Source organism: Helianthus annuus, chromosome 16, assembly GCF_002127325.2.
Source record: "Helianthus annuus cultivar XRQ/B chromosome 16, HanXRQr2.0-SUNRISE, whole genome shotgun sequence".
NCBI classification, from domain to species: Eukaryota; Viridiplantae; Streptophyta; class Magnoliopsida; order Asterales; family Asteraceae; genus Helianthus; species Helianthus annuus.
In genome coordinates, this window is record NC_035448.2 from 75,756,074 (window position 1) to 75,778,565 (window position 22,492).

At 40.1% G+C, this 22,492-nt stretch overlaps 1 pseudogene; it reads left to right on the forward strand.

Moving 5' to 3' along the window:
• The window catches only part of LOC118488208, a 105,266-nt pseudogene that overhangs the window by 9,140 nt on the left and 73,634 nt on the right, over positions 1–22,492 (forward strand).

The window sequence follows — 22,492 nt, forward strand, 5'->3', positions numbered from 1 at the left end:
TTTTCAATTCTTGATTTATCAAATTCAAAACTTTTAATCTTTTCTTTCAAGACTTTTTCCTTTTCTTTCTCACTTTTGTTTTCAGATTGCAAACTGTTCAAACCATCCATCAGTTTGTCATTTTCAGCTTTCAATTTCTCACAATTTCCCTGCAACATAAGAATCTGTTTAAAATCAGCTTGCTTCTCATCATTCAACTTCTTGGTCTCCAATGCCAAACTTTCCGCATTTTTCATGAGTTTGTCATTATCAGTCTTAAAGTTGTCACATTTTGAGCACACTGTTTCATTCTTCACAGATTCTTCAACTTTTGAAGCTCCTTCTTCATTTGCCCTAAATGTACCTGCACAAAAGATTTTAACAAAATCAAGAGGATTTCCATTATTATCAATATAACAACCTCTCTTGATGTCGTATTTCATCACATATTTTGCCCTAACACATTCAACAATCCTTTTGATCATCTCCTCAATCACATTTAAACCCAAATCCATCAAATGATTTTCCAACACTTTAATCATGTCTTTTCTTTTCTTTCTATTTTCAAATTCATGAGTTTTAAGTATGCTGATGAATCTGTTTAGATGTAATTTTGAAAAAATTGAATCCTTCCTTAAATTTTTCAAACATTCACTCCATTCAACAGGTAATGCATCTGCAAACTTTTCTATCTTTTCAGCATCTGACAGAAATATCTCATGATTTTTCAAGTAACTAAGTAAAACTCCATATCGGTTTTCTAGATCTTCCAAAGTTTCATCTTTCAAACATACAAAGTATTTAAACCTTTTTGCCCATCCATCCTTGCTCAATCTTTTATAACTCTCATCTATATACCCTTGATTCCAATTATTAAATCTCTCGAAATAATAGTTTTCTTGTTCATCAAAGACCATTTCCATTTTTCTAACCAATCCCGACAAATCTGTATTGTTCACACAAGCGAAACCAGGTTTTGACCGGATAAGATAAGCGAAATCCCGATTGTCCTTTGAAGCGGAACCTGTTGATGAACTTTGAAACGGAACCTGTTGATGAACTTTGAAACGGAACCTGAGGTGTTCAGATAAGCGAAACCTTGATGATCAATGAAGCGAAACCTAACAAGCGAAATTACAAAAATTGTTCCTTGAAGCGGAACCTTGAAGCGGAACCTTCAACTTGTCACTTGAAACGAACCTTTCAAGCGGAACCACTTGAAATTTGAAGCGAAACTACCTGATTTTGGTGTCACGGAAGCGGAACTAGGTGGTCATAGAAGTGAAACTACCTGCTGTCCGAATAAGCGGAACCTAATCCGAAGGTAATTTGACCCATTTTTAGTCCGTAATTTGGTCCGAAATTTATCAGGGTTTATCTATGTCCAATAACACACAATCTGCGAAATTTTGGTCCAATTTTAACCGGTAAAACTCTCTGAACTGATGAAAGAAGGTGTAGAAATCAGAATTTTTGAGTGAAAACGAACTAAACGGTAAGAACTCTTCCTCCTGAGCTCTGATACCACATGTAGGATCGTCAGACGACCTGATGAGTCGATCAGAAGAGTGCTCAGACTGAATCAGAGGTGGAATTCATTGATTCAGTCTTTGTTTAGCTTGATTTCACACTTTAACGTCTCTTTTATATTGATTTGCTAACAAATTACAAGCTCTAGAGACAAACTGGCAGGGCTTCGCCGTTACACACCACAACTGCTACTATGTTCCGCTTATGAGACCACCTATATATAGGCATGAGGTTTCGCTTGAATGTACATGCTCACATAAGCGAAACCTCCTGCTGTCATTCAAGCGGAACTAACAAATGACATACAAGCGGAACTACCTATGACACATAAGCGGAACCATGTCTAAAACATGATTTCTTGATTTCCGTGCATAATACAATCAACCCTAGCCTAAGACTCGAACTAAGATGTAGTTGACAGACAACTGCACCAACATTGATTTTCGTAATAAAATTTGATAAATATATATTTAGAATATATATATTATACTAAAACTCTTGTGTGATTATTTGTTTATTTTATAAACTAGTTTTTATATTATTTTTAGGGTGAAATAATATAACTATTATATACCATGAAATTACCAAAACCCTCACGAAATAAATATTTAAGTTACGCAGTTGTTAAAGCAATACGAAACGCTAAAACGTGACTTATGTAGTATTTCGGAAAAATACTCCTATACATATATTTTTGGTAGAATATTATTTTGGAAAATTTATGAGGTAAAATATAATATTTTTGGGAAATATATATATATATTGAATTAAGATGTTTTAGGACAAGTAATTTGAATATATTTTTCTAAGTGGGACTTAAAATATATTTTTCGGAATTACAAAGGTACATGTAAAAATACCCCCATCCTTGGGAAGGAAATACACATATAAATACCTGGGAAGTGTGAATACGAAATAGTTTCCTAACTATTTTCCCAAAACAAAAGTTAAGTTAAAATAATTAATATTATTTTAACAAGTATAATATCGAAGTAACGCAACTCAAAACACTAAACCCTAAGCCAAGGCACGGCCCGTTCATCTAATAGACATTAGTACGTGTAGGTCGTCGTGCAGCAGATCGAGTTTGAGGTTGACGTTACCGGATACGCACTTCGGTGAGTTCATGTCCCCCTTTTCTCTTTACTGTTTTCAGTTTTATACTTCGGGGGTGAAATACATGCGACAATGATTACAAACATTTATTTACATGGTATGGTTAGCGTAGGGAGGGTTTACTACTAGATCATGTGAGGGGTGGGTACAACACTTAAGGCCATTAATCCTCGTTGTTAGGACCGAGGGACACAAGAGTGATAGATCTATTTGGGTGTAGCGAGCGCACACCCGTGAGGCCGGGGCGGCCCATAGAGGTGACTGTGTCTTACCGCCGAAGCCCGGTAACAAATTTGCTAGGTTTGAGTTTTCCTGCACCTTCTCACACACAGGGGCGTAGCATTTAAGGGGCCGGGAGGGGCGCCCGACCCCCCGAACTTTTCGTTCAGTAGTGTTGTACATGTAGTTTTCGTATAGAAATTTTTGGGTGTATACGTTTTCGACCCCCCGGTTCTATAGAAATTTTTGGGTATATACGTTTTCGACCCCCCCGATGAAAACTTCAAGCTTCGCCACTGCTCACACATACCAGTGGCTTTGCAACCCATTGGTGACCTCTTTTTCCTTATTGCTGCATACCAGGGACTTTTATACATACATTAAAGGTTTATACATACTCACTTTTACATGAACTCGCTCAACTTTTTGTTGATTTTTCAAACTACATGTATTTCAAGAAATTAGTTGATCTGGCGAAGTATGCAATCGTGTCAAGCTGCGTAGGGAATAATGAGGTCATCCAGGTTTAGGAAGTGTGACCCTTGCCTGGACGGGTTACAAGTCTTAAACCGTGTTTTTTATTCAAGTCTTTTGTAGTGTCGTATGAACATGTTTTAATTATGTCATGGTTGTATTGTGTTTTATGTGTCGACTTTCAAAACAATGTCGTTGTGTAACTTTTAAAACTTAATAAATGGATGACTATCATGTGTTTTATTTTCATATAGCATTGTTGTGATTGTGCTATGGTATTAAGAAGTCACACCAAATAAACCCACGCTTCCGCAAAAGCCAGGGTGTGACATTAACCTCATTTTCTCATCTCTCTCACTTTATTTTTTTAAATCATCTTCCACTTTTATAAACTTATACTCTATCATGGATCCCTTCAACAACCCGAATAACCTGAACGTCCCAACAACTCGAACAATCCCAACAACCCGACCCAACTGAATGTTTTCTCGGTTCCGGGATATTATCCGACGATCGAACAGAACCAATTCTCTCAATATTTGTCAAACGCCTTTGCCTCATTCCAACACCCATCGAACCAATTCGCTCAATTCTCTCAAAATCAAGCCCTTCAACAAATGATGATGCAGGGTTCTTTTAATCTCCAACCGAACCCGACGCCACCGTTCAACCCCAACTAATCCCGACGCAACTCGTTCAACAATCCAAACCCGACGACGATGTGGAAGTTGTTCCCGAAACCCAGCCGCAAAAAGAAAAAGGCAAACGAAGAAAAGGCAAGCAAGTGGTGGATGAGCAACCGTCAAAACCAAAGGAGAAACCGTGGACGCCAATCAAAGAAGAAGCCTTAGCTAAGGCTTACATAGGCACGTCTACACACCTGACAAAAGGTTCGTAAAACTAACTTTTTTTTAAAGTTTATATTTTTTTTGAATTAGTGTTTTATTTTTTGTAACATATTTTTTGTAACATATTTTTTTGTAACATATTTTATAGGTAATAATCAAACGGGTGACGGGTTTTGGACCAAGGTTTTGGCGAAGTTCCTTGAGCTAATGGACCAAGGCCCGTATCGAGATATCGACTCGGTGTCATCAAAGTGGCGAAAAATGAACGGGTTCATCAATAAGTTTTGCGATGAATATAATAAAATATATACAAGTGGGCGTCGTAGCGGCATGAGCGACGAAGATGTGTTTAAAAAGGCGTTGGAGATGTACAAGGCGAACAATGGTAATACGAACTTCGCACACGTTCGCGCGTGGGAAGTTTTGAAAATGCACCAAAAATGGGCGCCGATTCCCAACGAGGTGGAGATGGGGAAGCGGCAAAGGACATCGGAATCGGGTAGTTTTAGCGCCGGTGGATCGGACGCGAGGTGTCACATAAACTTAAACGATGACGCCGAGTTTGACGAAGAGGAATACGCCGTATATGAAGTGGAGCATCCACCAGGCCGGGACAAATCAAAGAAGGAGCGAGCGAAGGGGAAAGAAAAGGAAAAGGTGGACCCGAAGATGGAAGAGTATATGGAACACTTTAAAACGTACACGGACGTCTCGGCCCAAAAGGCGAAGGCGAAGGAGTGGGCCATCGAAGAAAAGACTCGTGTGGCGGAAGAAAAATTACGCGAAAAGGTCCGATTGTCCAATGAAAAAATCCGAATTTCCGATGAAAAGATTCGGCTCAAGGAATGGGAAATAAGTACAAACCGACATCATGAAGAAGCATCAAATTATTTAAGTCTATGTTTTTTTGTTAAGTTTATGTTTTTTTATTAAGTTTATGTTTTTTTTATTAAGTTTATGTTTTCTTTTTTAAGTTTATGTAATGTGTTTTTAATATTAATGAAAATATTTTGTTAGTTTATTTGTTAAATGTTAAAAAAAGTAGAAGATTAAAAAAATAAAAAAACATAAAAGTGGCGGGGTAGGATCATCTAGGACCATCCGCTATACCCTCTAGTTTTGTGGGATGGACCATCCTTGGGAGAACTATGATGTGGCGCCTACGTGGCGGATCATCCTCCAAGGGAGGACCATCACCATACCCTCTAGTGTCACGACCCCCGACCACACCCTGGACGGGAGCCGTGAGCGGTCAAGTGGTACCGGTGGTTATTTTAAGAACATTGCAGCGGAAATTTCATCAGGAACGTGAGTTAGGAAAAATATCAGAGTTTTTAAACACCAGATTTTATTTATTAAACAGATGAGATAAACCCATGTTTTGCAAATGTAGCTTTAATATGGGATAAGCTCGAATACATAAAACAACTTTTCTTAATTTAATTTAATTGCTAAAATAAGCCACTTCTGTAAGCCTTTTGGTGTCGTATCCAACTCTTATTCCAATCTACTGTAATCACCTGAAACGCGTTTTAAAAAGGTTTTGTCAGCAGGAAATACTGGTGAGTACATTCAATTTGTACAAAAGGCACATTGTTATAATTTACAGTATTAAGAGAGATTGCAATGTTTATATATCAACCAATTATCCAAACGGTATTTGTCACTCGACCGTATCTGTGACTATGATCATATCACCCATTGGCTAACCCGTTGTCCAATGGTGACGGTTATCAAGTAATGTATACAAAACCCCAGATACCGGCTGTAATTGAAGATTACAAAGACTTAATCACTGTAATTATAACTTTGAAAATAATAGGGTTTTGGAAACAATTTGGTAAAAAGAGAATGACTCACATTATAAGCATGCAGTCTTGATTTAACAAGCTTCTTGATTCTATGCCTTCTGATAACTAAGCCTTTACTTTATAGTTCTGAATCTTCTGATGATTAAGTATCTTGTTTGATAGTAAGTTTATGGATCGGAGTTTGCTGATAGTTAAACATATAGTTTAACAGAGTGGAATACGTATTAGTGTAAAACCACATCAAACCTAACGATGGTCACGAGATCAGAACCTTAACGAAATTCACAAAGTATAGTCTTATTACAGTTTGGCATTCGTTAGTTGGTTTCCGAATCGATCGGATAGAATATCGTATTGGTAATTATTGGTTAAAACACCAACGTATATAGAGAAGAATAGAAGAAATTAGCAAAGAAAAATGAATCCTAAGCTTCCAATTTATAGGTAAGGGATAAGTCTTATCCCATATAGAACTTCCTTAGGTGTTATCTATCCAGATACACCTTCCTCAGTTGAACCTTCCCTAGATAAACCTTCCTCAGATAATACCTTCCTTATATATTATCTACCTCATATATATCTACTTTCATATATATCTATTTAGGTGTTTAATTTACTTAGTTAATTAATCTTACTTAGCTGATTAATTAATCTTACTTAGCTTAATTAATCTTACTTAACTGATTAATTAATCTTACTTAGCTGATAAGTTTACTTATCTATTAAGTTTCTTAATTGCTAAGTTTTACTTAACTATTAAGTTTACTTAATTGCTAAGTATTCTGGTTAAACAGCTCCCTGAGTATGAGTTCTATTTCTAGAAACAATGGAACTCGTATTAGTGTATTAACCCAATTCAACTTTAACGATAATCACGAAATCAAAACCCTCACGATGAATGACAAAGTATAGCCGTATACGGCAGCACTTAAACATCCATCGGATCGGTTTTAATCGATCGGATATAGTACCGTAGCAGTGATCGAGTTATTACCCTAATAACGGGCAGAGTTTCGGGTTTTAGAGTATAATAACGAGCTACTATTTTGTTATAATAGAGGCTAAGAGAAAGAAAAGAAAATGAGCAGTTTGAAATGCCCAAACTTCGTCCAATTTATAGCTGAAATTCAGCTTCGTCGTGGCCCGCGACGGCTTGAAGGTGGTATTTCGCGCCCCGCGAGGGCCAGCCTAGCTACGGCTAGGGCTGTCGTCTCACCCCCTAGGCTTGCCACGTGGGTGACACGTGGCCGTCATCGTTATCCGGAGAATTCAAGGCTGTCGCGCCCCGCGACAGACTGATTTTTCTTGTTTTCTTGGATTTTTGTAAATACGAAGGATATACGGGTTCGGGTTTTCACTTACGGAGCGTTTTAGGACATTTTTGTGTGAGTCGTTACATCCTCCCCACCTTGTTTTAAATCTCGTCCTCGAGACTTACTGGACAAGTATGGGTATTTTCTTTTCATCTCTGATTCTAGTTCCCAAGTATATTCTGGTCCTTGCTTTGAATCCCACCTTACTTTGACCAGAACCTTTCTCTACGCCTTGAGATTCTTATCTTTGACTTGTATGGTATTTCATGGACTTAAAATTTTCATTTACCTATATATCTTAAAGAGGTACGATAAAAGATTTATCAGCTAGGCATTCCTTAAGTGGCATACATCATGTATTCTTGTCATTTCTTCTGATAGCTCTAGCTGATAAGCTACTAATCCAAATTATTTAATGATTTTGAATGGTTCAACAAATTTTTGACTCAACTTTTCTTCTTGCCGTATTAGTAGTATTCTTTCTTTGAATTTCTAATGGGTTGTTGATCTCTTGGTCTGATAGTTGCTTTGTCCTTTTTCTGCTCAACATAATGGATGGTACCTTCATCCATAAAGTGCTTCAAATGGGCAACAATAATACTTGTAGGTTAATTATTGAAAAAAATCTTATGGGTGATAAGTGATAGTCCCACTTTCACCAATATTTATTGCACATGTACTTAGCACATCTTTCTATGTAGTGCTCCTTCACACTACTCAAAATAAGTCGGGTTAAAATTTTCCCAGAAATGAGAAGTGAAATGACTATCTTGATTTAATACAATAGATAACGGGATTCTATGTAATGAGACTAATTTATCCCCATACAACTTAACTAAGCGTTTTATACTAAAGGGTTTCCTTCATTAGTAGTAATTGAGCTAACATGGTTAGTTGATCCACAATCACCCAGATTGTGTTGTTACAACTTATTGTTTTGGGGATTTTGGTAATAACATTCATTGTTATCAATCCAATTTCCATACTGGCATTTCTAGTCGTTAAGGTAAACCTAAAGGGTTCTAATGTTTAGTTTTAACTTGCTAATAAACTAAATACTTGTAACTTGCTACATCCTTCTTCATTCCTATCTATCCGCAATTTAATCTAAGTGCACATACTTATTTTGGCTTCTTATGAAACTTATGACTTAAAGCATCACTACTACATTAGTCTTAACTTTGTGATATAACAATCGGTGTTGTTCCTAGTCTCAGATGATTTCTGAGTTTCTCCTTACGATCGGGTGATAGTCCAAGTAGATCCTTTGGGAAAACGTCGGTCGGAATTTCATTCAGCTCCATGCCTCTAGTGTTAATGAACCCCGAGACCATATACGCTATGTCTTACTTCCGTGCATAACTCGCAGCTTTCATCACAGAGATGAACTTTGTCGGCTAGTCTGTCTTGTCTCCTTGTGGTCACTTCTCCGGTTGGCTTTGCAAATCTCAACCTAATTAAGCAATCACCTCCGGAATCATTGTTTCAATTTGTTCCTTTTTATGAAGCAGACAGAATTTCCTTTCTGTCAGTTCTTTTCATTCTTTCCATTATATGGCATATGTCTTGATCATGTGTTTCGAAGCTCGGGTCTCACTATCTAAATGTCTAAATTTTGAAGCATACATTACTTCATTCTTCTTAACATATATACTAATGGTTTGGACAACTTTAGTCCTTTGCAGCCCATGTAATGTCGTAACAGCTTCTTTATTACTGGTAATCTTAGTAGGATTATATATGAAGGGAGTCTTTGTAAGTGCACCTAGTCGTGGTTACTCTTATCTTCGCAAGAGTTCTTAAAGAAAGTAGAATTACTCTCATTAGCGCAGGTTTTGAGACGTTTTATGCCTAGCACAACTTTAGCTACAGGGTTCCTAATGCGTTAATAATCTAAGGTAACGCAAAGGGAATTCTTATACTTTTATGGCGTCCCAACATAAAGGGTTTACATCGTTTATCTTGTCGCACGAGTTATGAAATGGATGATCAAATGAAATAATTTTCGATATTGGAATTATAGATGTATACGAGAGATTCCTGATAAAGAAATCTGGAATTATTATTGACACACATGCTCGTGATTTATTCTAAATTGTCAATCCTTATGGTTTTTAGATTTCCTTATAGATATACATATCTATATAATCATATTTTCCACATACTGTAATATACATACCATTCATAAGGTCAATGTATTTAACAGATTCATGTTTTCAAAAACAAGTCAGACATCAGGTCATGATACTATTTAGGGAATCCTGTCACTTGTTTGACATATCCTATACCCCATCTTACCCGGTTCTCGCTGGAGATGTCACACCCCAACCGATGGCGGAATCATCGGGGCATGGCACTGAGCGAAACAGATTGTCCAGAAGTTTCCACAACAACTATTAATACAAATTCAGTTCAAAATGATACGTCCCATACCGTATCCCGAATAAATAACAAGTTATTACAGATAACATCCAAACAATTAATCCTGTTCCGACAACTCAGATTCAAATTAAACATAAATATTGTTCAATGCCCTTAAAGACCCAGACTGACAAGATCTACAGACAACTATGCACTAGCAGCCTGTTCTTGACAGACAACTATTTGTTGGGGGCCTCTAGAGACTTATTCTAGCTTCACTTCCCTAGCAAGCAAAAACCTTAAATACCTGTCACATACGTTAAAATAAAATCAATACATAAAATGTAAAGGTGAGCATACAAGTTTAATAATAGCATATAGAGTTCGAATAGTTTATGCATAACCAGCATGTACACAGAGGGAAATGATGCATGTTAATTATCAACATGGACCTATCGATACCAACGACTGCGGGTTGACTGTCTGAGACAGTTCGCAATACATGATTACCACCGTAATCCATGCAAGTATTTCTCCTTAACAACCCCCGTGTGAACGGGTGCCGAGTCCAAACTATAGTACTACGTTGCTAAGGCAGGTAGACAGCATTCCACGTGTAAACATAACAACAATCATACATTTAGTCACGTAATACATGCAATCGGTTAGCGTTCAAATAGTTTGAATAGTGTGTTCGATTGTGATTTTGATAGGTAACGTATGTAACACCCAAAAGTGTTAAAAGCAAAAAGGGATCGAGTATACTCACAGTGATTGATTATGGATTGAAGGGAGCGCTGAGAGTAGGGTTAGCCTGAACATTTCAATAGCACAACAATGAGTAACGCGGAAATGCAAACAAGTGTAAATGGATCGAATAGCCTGGTCGATCGAACAGCAGGTTCGATCGAACGGGCTGTTCGTTCGGTTAACAGTCCTGTTCGATCGGCCAGTAGGCTCGATCGGCTGGGCCATTCGAGTGGATTGTTTCTTCCTCTGATGTGTTTGTGTATGATGGTTTGAACTTTTGAAGTTTTCGTTGTAGTATTTGAGAACACTGAAGTGTTCTTACCTTTCAGGTCGATCGATCGAACGGTCTGTTCGATGGGCCGGCTTAACCGATCGGTTAGGAACTTCAGATGTAGTTCTCAGCAGAATGTCACTCAATCGAACAGCCGGTTCGATCGGCTGGCATTCCATACTACGATCGAGTTGCAAAATCGATTAGGTGTTGAAGCATAGTATCTCATGATCCGAAGAGTAATGTTTACCAATCGGGTAGTATATTCGATCGAACATCACTTCATCAATAGCATACTTCATGAAGTTTTGAAAGTGTGGAACCATGTGCTAGCCGATCGGCTGGCCCGGCCGATCGACTGGTATGTTCGATCGGCTAGGCTGTTCGTTCGAACAGCCTAACCGTTCGGCCAGCAATTCTAACCTGGTCGGCCTTTCGTCTAACACTTGGTTGTTTGATTATTTGTCATGATTTTAAGGTATTCCGACAGCGAGTTAAACCATAGAACATGGGTTCTTACTTGCTTCACCGGTTCGGACAGGAATCACCCAAGTCCGGCCGGTGAACTGTTCGGAACGGTAGTTTGATGTTTGACCCGAAATCGGTGAACCTTGTAGATAGTATCCGAATCTTGAACCTTTTAACCGTTAGAATGATTAGTTAGTTGGTTCGAGCTCCGTTTCTATCGGTTTTTAAGGTTTTGAGTGTAAAATGTTGAAGAAAAGTTGGAAATCCTTCCATGAAAAATGTTAAGATTCTTACAAATCCTAGTTTGTTTATGTGGAAATCGGTCAGATCTAAGCTATTCATGGTTGAATGAGGCCAAAGTATGATGTTCTTCAAGAACACCATGATGACATCACCCAAGAACACTTAGATCTTGGTGATTTCACGGTTAGAAATTGTGACACCCTAGGAAAATCAGGAAAACAACGCAACTTAACTAGCTTCCTCAGTAACCACGCACTAAATTTCGGGACGAAATTCTCTTAACAGGGGGAGAATGTGACAACCCTCAAAATCCCATGTATTCCGTACAATTTATTAATAATAATTAATGTGCTTGACGACTGTGTGGAATTACGTAACTGCTTTCTGATATCTGTGTTATATTTACATGTGCATGTTGACACACTAATAGTGTACAGAAAAGTAATTAAATAGTCTGTTATGACTTCATAAGTGTTAGAAATTAAAAGGGTTACAAAAATATATATAAAAGACACTTTACGGATTAATTAAGCACTTTAACGGAACAGTATCAAACTGAACAACCGGACATTATCCGGAACACTAAAATATTACCAGAGGCATTGTTTTATTTTTCTGAATTAGTTATGATCCCCGAACATCATAACACCTCCTAAAAATATCTACTAACTAGATCATGTAACTAATACTTAGATTAGAACTAGTAAGTAATCAAACTAGTTAACACCTAACCTACTACCCCCCCCCCCCCATGTTGGATGATTAGGGGACATGGGTCCCACCCTTGATTACTTTGTTATATTTTATAAAAATCTTGTAGGGAATATACCAAACTTAGATGCCATATGCCATCCTAATCTCTATATAAACCACTAGTCCATCATCACATTCATCACTTATCTTCATCAACACACTCAAACTCTCTCCTCCCTTCTCTTGTTCGGCCGCCCCCTAGTACCACCACCACCACCATCACTTGATCACCTTCAAGCATTCTACAAGCATACAAAGGTGCTACGGGTCATACAACGGAGCTTGGTGCTCTCGGAAGTGGAAGGACCTTCTCTATTTGCTATTAACCACCACATTTCTTCACTCGAACTTCCCTAGCCTTGAGCTAGTGGTAAGAACTTAGATCCGTTCGTTCTTCATGTTATTTAAGTGGTTAATAGGTGATTTGATGATTAAAGTTATGAAACACTAAAGAACTTGCACTAAAGTCTTGAACATGTTGGTTAAAGAGTAACTAGTGGTGTAAATCATGTAGATCTGGTGTGGATATGATTATTGCTGATTTCCTTGATAATTTACTGGTTAATATTAATGTTTGATGTTGTTGTGATCACTAAACTTGTTAACGGTATCGATCGAACACGATTTAGAAGGTTAAACACTGAAAATCAGAATCTGTCCAAGTTTTACAGCCAACTTCAGTTGGCTGTAAACAGGTCATAAACTCAACAAAAAACTGATATTTTGAGTCTAAAATGTGATATTATGAAATACGGTTCTAATGGCACCGGAATCGTAATTTTTAGACTTCGTTTACTATTTTTAAAGTGTTAATTTGTAACAGCAACTTAAGCTGAATTTTGACAGCAATAAATGGGTGTCGTACTTTCAGTCATAACCTGAGTTTTGTGATGAATCGGACCATGAAATTTGTACAGTAGATGACAACCGATGCATGTGTAATTACCCCACTGGAATTTCGTAAATCGGACACTCGATGAATTTTTAATAAATTGTTCCGTGGACTGTGGTCAGAAATTCATAAATCTGAGTTCAGTCCGGAATATGATTTTTTATAAAATATTGGTAGTGAACCGGACCCCGATGTTTTTACACAACAAAATATGGAAAGTTTAAGACATCTTGTAAAAATTTGGGAATTTTTGGAATAATTTAACTATTTTATTAAAACGTCCGAAAACAGCCGGTTTTGAATATTAATGCTGAATTGATATAAGTTGTGACTTGCGTGTCTAAATGTCGAGTGTGCTATCCGTGAATGATCTAACATGGTATATATGTTATGTGCATTATCGTATGTTTGATTTTGAGTGGGGAATGGATGGGAAACTTAGAGGGGCATAAACCGTTAAAACGATGCATGTTGTGTGATAGATACGTGTAGGAACTTTGTGTTCTATTTGAAAGCCACTAAATGACTAACTGGTAAATTATATTAGGACGTGATTGACCGACCTTGACTGTTAGCTATATTGAGAATCTAACCGAGCAAACCGAGGTGAGTTCACACTCTTTCTAAGGCATGGGATTCCCAGGAGTTTGGGAATGGGATTGATTAACTACTTGTACTATCATTACTATTAAACTACTTTTTACTGTCCTCGGATTGAAGGGCACGTACGTAAAACCTACGTACACGATCATAAGACCATTAACTCTATCACTTTAAGTCCCTCATTTATCGACTTAATCGCCGAGGCCTATGGCGAGCGGGTCATTAGTTAATAGCGCTATTAGGTTTAACAAACCTCACACCGTGCCAGTCGGACGGGCGTGTACTAATGGACTATGGGCAAAGGGTCAATGCTGATAGACATTGACTTAGGGCACCTCTTATATTTTTGTAGCAGTCGATACGCGTGGTCTAGTAACACATGGGAAACCCCCACTAACCTTCGCAAACATGTTAGAAAGACCACGATGCAAACTCATACAATACATGGTTTTCAAAACGAACAAATGATTTACGAAACAAATGCTATAACTAAACAACCAACTGTGAATTCACTCAACTTTGTTGTTGACTCGTTGTTACATGCCTTACAGGTCGCTAAATGCTTGGAGCTTACACGAGGAAGGAGTCGTTGTGGTGTACGGATGGTTATGTCCCGTGTTTAATATATAATCCTTATGAACTTATTAAACTTGCGTTTGAAACTTTAACTTATAAACTATGGACTCATATTTTGGACTTTATGTTTATGCTTGCGCTGTTTAAATTAAAACTTGGTTAACTAGCTTTCGGTCACCAATCGTATTGTGGTTGGCTTTAATTACTTAAATACATAGTTCAGTATGATTGGTGGCCCGATCCTGGTCATGTCACGCCTCCAAGCGGTAGTACTCCGCATGGTGGATTTTGGGGGTGTGACAGATTGGTATCAGAGCCATTGGTTATAGTGAACTTGGTTTTAGAAAGGGAAAAGATTTTTGATAAAACCAGACTATAACCTGTACAGTGCTCAACGATCCACAACGACGCTTCGCCCCACGTGCAAGACTCGACACAATAGGTGGTATGATTTATGTTATATTGTCGGCTAGATAGCTCGCACTGTGCATTAGTTAACGTGATAACTGCTACTTGAACCTTGTGTGCTTACTCTCTACTGTCGTCCCACACTTACGCACTTTCACGACACTTTTCTCACTTACGTTGCTTCGTGATAAAGATCATGAGCGGACGCGGAGGACGTATCAACCTTACTCAAGCCCAGTTGACGGCTCTGATCAACGAACGAGTTGCTGAGGCACTCGCAGCTGTTCCCGCAGGAGGTCAACATGCTCAGCCTCCTGTGTGCACATTCAAAACCTTCATGGATTGCTGACCCAGCACTTTCAGCGGCACAGAAGGTGCTGTAGGCCTTCTTCACTGGTTCGAGAAGCTCGAGTCTGTTTTCGAGATGTGTGATTGCCCGGAAGATCGTAAGGTGAAGTATGCTACTGGAACACTCGAAGGAGCTGCGTTAACCTGGTGGAAAGCACAGGTCCAATTGCTTGGGTTGGCGGTTGCTAACGCCACCCCATGGAACGGCTTCAAAGAACTGATTAGAGAAGAGTATTGCAGTCGTGACGACATCCACAAGCTAGAGGTGGAATTTTTCAACCTGAAGATGACGGGGTCTGAGATTGAGGCGTATACTAAGAGGTCAAATGAAACTGGCCATCCTGTGTCCTACTATGGTGGACCCTCCTTACAAACGCATTGAGCTGTACCTTAAGGGCTTGGTGCCAGAAATTCAAAGCCACGTAACCTCAGCTAGCCTTGGCACTATACAGCAAATCGTCAAGTTGGCTCACCGTCTCACTGATCAGGCAGTTGAGCAGAACAAACTGCCCAAACGTATTAGCGCCACTACTTCTGATGCTCCCAACGACAACAAGCGAAAATGGGATGAAAACTCCAGTAAGGGTTCTACTTCGGTTCAGTCTCAGCAGAGAAAGACTGATGGCTACCAGAGTCCTGGTCAGCAATCCTCCGGTAATCAAGGACAAGGTGGGTATCGAGGAAACCACCCGAAGTGCAACAAATGTAACAGGCACCATAGTGGTCAATGCAACAAAGGACGTTGTCAGAGGTGTCTCAAGATGGGTCACGAAGCCAAGGATTGCAGGAGCTCATGGCCTGCAAATCAGAATCGCCAGCAGCAGCAGCAAGCACCGCAAAATCAACAACAGCAACGGGGCAACAGGGGATGCTTTCAGTGTGGCGCTGAAGGCCACTTTAAGAAGAACTGTCCCCAGCTTAACCAAAATCAGAACAACAACAACAACCAGGGAAACGGGAACAACAATAGAGGTAATAACGGGGGTAACAACAATGGTAATGGAGCAAGAGGTCGTGCTTTCGTGATTGGTCAGGGTGATGCAAGGAATGATCCCAACGTTGTGATGGGTAAGTTTCTTCTGGATGATTTCTTTGTTACTGTTTTATTTGATTCGGGTGCCGATACTAGCTACGTGTCCTTAAAAGTTAGCCAAATGCTTAAGCGCACTCCAACACTTTTGAACACCAAGCACACGGTAGAAATAGCAAATGGCAAAAGTTTAGAGGCTACACATATAGTTAAAGGTTGCAAGCTTGTCCTTGCCGATCAGCCCTTTTCTATCAACCTCATTCCTATCGTTCTGGGTAGTTTTGACGTTGTCATTGGGATGGATTGGTTATCTCAACACCAAGCGGAGATTATTTGCAAGGAGAAAATCGTCCGCATCCCTCGCCCTGGTAAAGAACCCCTCGTGATTCGTGGCGACAAGAGTGGTGCTGTTGTAGGCATCATCTCTTTCCTTAAAGCCCAGAAGTGTTTACGGAAGGGCCACACCGCTATCCTAGCCCTCGTTACTGAGGCATCCGCGGAAGAAAGGAAGATAGAAGACATTCCTATTGTACGCGACTTTCCCGAGGTATTTCCTGAGGAATTACCTGGGCTTCCGCCTCATCGACAAGTTGAGTTTCAAATCGAGCTAGCTCCTGGAGCAGCACCAATAGCTCGTGCGCCTTATCGACTTGCTCCATCAAAACTTGAAGAACTGTCTACGCAACTACAAGAACTTCTGGAAAAGGGTTTTATACGTCCTAGCTCTTCGCCATGGGGAGCTCCAGTGTTGTTCGTAAAGAAGAAAGACGGTACCTTCAGGATGTGTATTGACTACCGCGAGCTCAACAAGGTGACCGTGAAGAATCGTTATCCTCTTCCACGCATTGATAATTTGTTCGACCAGTTGCAAGGGTCGAGTTATTACTCTAAGATTGATTTGAGATCGGGATACCATCAGCTTAACCAAAATCAGAACAACAACAACAACCAGGGAAACGGGAACAACAATGGAGGTAACAACGGGGGTAACAACAATGGTAATGGAGCAAGAGGTCGTGCTTTCGTGATTGGTCAGGGTGATGCAAGGAATGATCCCAACGTTGTGATGGGTAAGTTTCTTCTGGATGATTTCTTTGTTACTGTTTTATTTGATTCGGGTGCCGATACTAGCTACGTGTCCTTAAAAGTTAGCCAAATGCTTAAGCGCACTCCAACACTTTTGAACACCAAGCACACGGTAGAAATAGCAAATGGCAAAAGTTTAGAGGCTACACATATAGTTAAAGGTTGCAAGCTTGTCCTTGCCGATCAACCCTTTTCTATTAACCTCATTCCTATCGTTCTTGGTAGTTTTGACGTTGTCATTGGGAGGATTGGTTATCTCAACACCAAGCGGAGATTATTTGCAAGGAGAAAATCATCCGCATCCCTCGCCCTGGTAAAGAACCCCTCGTGATTCGTGGCGACAAGAGTGGTGCTGTTGTAGGCATCATCTCTTTCCTTAAAGCCCAGAAGTGTTTACGGAAGGGCCACACCGCTATCCTAGCCCTCGTTACTGAGGCATCCGCGGAAGAAAGGAAGATAAAAGACATTCCTATTGTACGCGACTTTCCCGAGGTATTTCCTGAGGAATTACCTGGGCTTCCGCCTCATCGACAAGTTGAGTTTCAAATCGAGCTAGCTCCTGGAGCAGCACCAATAGCTCGTGCGCCTTATCGACTTGCTCCATCAAAACTTGAAGAACTGTCTACGCAACTACAAGAACTTCTGGAAAAGGGTTTTATACGTCCTAGCTCTTCGCCATGGGGAGCTCCAGTGTTGTTCGTAAAGAAGAAAGACGGTACCTTCAGGATGTGTATTGACTACCGCGAGCTCAACAAGGTGACCGTGAAGAATCGTTATCCTCTTCCACGCATTGATGATTTGTTCGACCAGTTGCAAGGGTCGAGTTATTACTCTAAGATTGATTTGAGATCGGGATATCATCAGCTGAGAGTCCGAGAGGAGGACGTCTCCAAAACAGCATTCAGAACTCGTTACGGCCATTACGAGTTTTTGGTTATGCCTTTCGGGTTGACGAATGCACCTGCGGTTTTCATGGACCTCATGAACCGAGTGTGCAAACCTTATCTGGATAAATTTGTCATAGTTTTCATTGACGACATCCTGATCTATTCTAAGAGTCAGGAGGAACACGAGCATCCCTGAGGCTTATTCTGGAGCTTCTACGAAAGGAGCAGTTGTATGCCAAGTTTTCGAAATGTGACTTCTGGCTTCGCGAAGTCCACTTTCTAGGCCATGTGGTAAACAAGGATGGAATTCATGTGGATCCATCTAAGGTTGAATCGATCAAGAATTGGCCTGCACCCCGCACACCAACAGAGACCCGCCAATTCTTAGGTTTGGCAGGATATTACAGAAGGTTTATCAAATATTTCTCCAAGATTGCGCAACCTCTCACTTCACTGACTCGGAAGGGTGTCACCTATCGTTGGGGTGATGCACAGGAGTCCGTATTTCAGCACTTGAAAGATAGCCTCTGTAGCGCACCTATCCTCTCATTGCCTGAAGGCACAAATGATTTTGTGGTTTATTGCGACGCTTCCATCCAAGGACTTGGTTGTGTGTTGATGCAACGTGACAAGGTCATTGCCTACGCATCGCACCAACTTAAGGTTCACGAAAGGAACTACACTACGCACGACTTGGAATTGGGAGCAGTTGTTTTCGCGCTTAAGATATGGAGACATTACCTGTACGGTACCAAGTGCACCATTTACACCGATCACAGGAGTCTCGAGCATATCTTCAAGCAAAAGGAGTTAAACATGCGTCAACGTCGATGGGTCGAACTCTTGAAGGACTACGAATGCGCGATCAAGTATCATCCGGGCAAGGCCAATGTTGTGGCTGACGCCCTCAGCCGGAAGGATACTATACCTAGGCGTGTACGTGCGTTCCAGCTTACCATCCAATCTAACCTTCCCGCTCAGATTTGCGATGCTCAGGTTGAAGCATTGAAGGCAGAGAACATCAGAGCTGAGCCCCTAAGAGGATCGAGGCAACGGCTAGAACAAAAAGAAAACGGCGCCTACTATGTTAACGGACGCATCTGGGTTCCACTTTATGGAGACTTACGTGAGCTTGTGATGGATGAAGCACATAAGTCTCGTTATTCAGTACATCCTGGTTCGGATAAGATGTACCACGACCTAAAGACTACATACTGGTGGCCTGGTATGAAAGCCAGCATAGCAACCTACGTCAGTAAATGCTTGACCTGTGCTAGGGTCAAGGTCGAATACCAGAAACCATCAGGCCCACTTCAACAACCAGAGATCCCAAAATGGAAATGGGAGCAAATATCCATGGATTTCGTTACTGGCCTGCCCAGATCTCAACGCGAAAATGATACCATTTGGGTGATCGTGGATCGACTGACCAAGTCTGTACATTTTCTGCCTATCAAAGAAACGGATAAGTTTTCTACTCTAGCAGACATCTACCTAAAGGAAGTGGTATCAAGGCACGGAGTGCCAACCTCCATCATTTCTGATCGTGACGCGCGTTTCACCTCTGAACTGTGGCAAGCTATGCACAAGTCTTTTGGCTCACGATTAGACATGAGCACCGCTTATCATCCATAGATGGATGGGCAATCAGAACGCACCATCTAAACTCTTGAAGACATGCTTAGGGCATGTGTAATCGATTTTGGTAACGGCTGGGAAAAGCATCTCCCGTTAGTGGAGTTTTCATATAACAACAGCTACCACACCAGCATCCAGGCCGCTCCGTTCGAGGCATTGTATGGACGCAAGTGCCGATCACCTCTATGTTGGGCAGAGGTTGGTGACAGTCAAATCACTGGCCCAGAACTAGTAGTAGATACAACAGAAAAGATTGCTCAGATACGACAATGAATGGCGGCAGCTCGTGACCGTGAGAAAAGCTATGCCGATAAGCGAAGAAAACCACTCGAGTTCCAAGTTGGGGATCGAGTGCTGCTCAAAGTCTCACCTTGGAAAGGTGTAGTCCGATTTGGCAAACGGGGCAAGCTCAACCCGCGTTATGTCGGACCATTCGAGATCATTAGGAGAATTGGAAAAGTCGCCTACAGGTTGAATCTACCTGAAGAACTCAGCGGAGTTCACAACGTTTTCCATGTGTCAAATCTGAAGAAGTGTCTGTCAGATGAGACCCTCATAGTTCCTCTCAAGGAGCTCACTATCGACGACCAGCTGCGATTCGTCGAGGAACCAGTAGAACTTACGGATCAAGACGTTAAGATTCTCAAGCACACCAGAATACCCCTCGTCCGAGTTCGTTGGAATTCCCGTCGTGGCCCAGAGTATACCTGGGAACGAGAAGACCAAATGAAACTCAAGTATCCCCAGCTGTTTAAGAAAAATGCAACCACTACTGAGGCTGAAGCTACCGCAGAATTTCGGGACGAAATTCCAAATCAACGGGGGGATGATGTGAAAGCCAGGAAAATCAGGAAAACAACGCAACTTAACTAGCTTCCTCAGTAACCACGCACTAAATTTCGGGACGAAATTCTCTTAACAGGGGGAGAATGTGACAACCCTCAAAATCCCATGTATTCCGTACAATTTATTAATAATAATTAATGTGCTTGACGACTGTGTGGAATTACGTAACTGCTTTCTGATATCTGTGTTATATTTACATGTGCATGTTGACACACTAATAGTGTACAGAAAAGCAATTAAATAGTCTGTTATGACTTCCTAAGTGTTAGAAATTAAAAGGGTTACAAAAATATATATAAAAGACACTTTACGGATTAATTAAGCACTTTAACGGAACAGTATCAAACTGAACAACCGGACATTACCCGGAACACTAAAATATTACCAGAGGCATTGTTTTATTTTTCTGAATTAGTTATGATCCCCGAACATCATAACACCTCCTAAAAATATCTACTAACTAGATCATGTAACTAATACTTAGATTAGAACTAGTAAGTAATCAAACTAGTTAACACCTAACCTACTACCCCCCCCCCCATGTTGGATGATTAGGGGACATGGGTCCCACCCTTGATTACTTTGTTATATTTTATAAAAATCTTGTAGCGAATATACCAAACTTAGATGCCATATGCCATCCTAATCTCTATATAAACCACTAGACCATCATCACATTCATCACTTATCTTCATCAACACACTCAAACTCTCTCCTCCCTTCTCTTGTTCGGCCGCCCCCTAGTACCACCACCACCACCATCACTTGATCACCTTCAAGCATTCTACAAGCATACAAAGGTGCTACGGGTCATACAACGGAGCTTGGTGCTCTCGGAAGTGGAAGGACCTTCTCTATTTGCTATTAACCACCACATTTCTTCACTCGAACTTCCCTAGCCTTGAGCTAGTGGTAAGAACTTAGATCCGTTCGTTCTTCATGTTATTTAAGTGGTTAATAGGTGATTTGATGATTAAAGTTATGAAACACTAAAGAACTTGCACTAAAGTCTTGAACATGTTGGTTAAAGAGTAACTAGTGGTGTAAATCATGTAGATCTGGTGTGGATATGATTATTGCTGATTTCCTTGATAATTTACTGGTTAATATTGATGTTTGATGTTGTTGTGATCACTAAACTTGTTAACGGTATCGATCGAACACGATTTAGAAGGTTAAACACTGAAAATCAGAATATGTCCAAGTTTTACAGCCAACTGAAGTTGGCTGTAAACAGGTCATAAACTCAACGAAAAACTGATATTTTGAGTCTAAAATGTGATATTATGAAATACGGTTCTAATGACACCGGAATCGTAATTTTTGGACTTCGTTTACTATTTTTAAAGTGTTAATTTGTAACAGCAACTTAAGCTGAATTTTGACAGCAATAAATGGGTGTCGTACTTTCAGTCATAACCTGAGTTTTGTGATGAATCGGACCATGAAATTTGTATAGTAGATGACAACCGATGCATGTGTAATTACCCCACTGGAATTTCGTAAATCGGACACTCGATGAATTTTTAATAAATTGTTCCGTGGACTGTGGTCAGAAATTCATAAATCTGAGTTCAGTCCGGAATATGATTTTTTATAAAATATTGGTAGTGAACCGGACCCCAATATTTTTACACAACAAAATATGGAAAGTTTAAGACATCTTATAAAAACTTGGGAATTTTTGGAATAATTTAACTATTTTATTAAAACGTCCGAAAACAGCCGGTTTTGAATATTAATGCTGAATTGATATAAGTTGTGACTTGCGTGTCTAAATGTCGAGTGTGCTATCCCTGAATGATCTAACATGGTATATATGTTATGTGCATTATCGTATGTTTGATTTTGAGTGGGGAATGGATGGGAAACTTAGAGGGGCATAAACCGTTAAAACGATGCATGTTGTGTGATAGATACGTGTAGGAACTTTGTGTTCTATTTGAAAGCCACTAAATGACTAACTGGTAAATTATATTAGGACGTGATTGACTGACCTTGACTGTTAGCTATATTGAGAATCTAACCGAGCAAACCGAGGT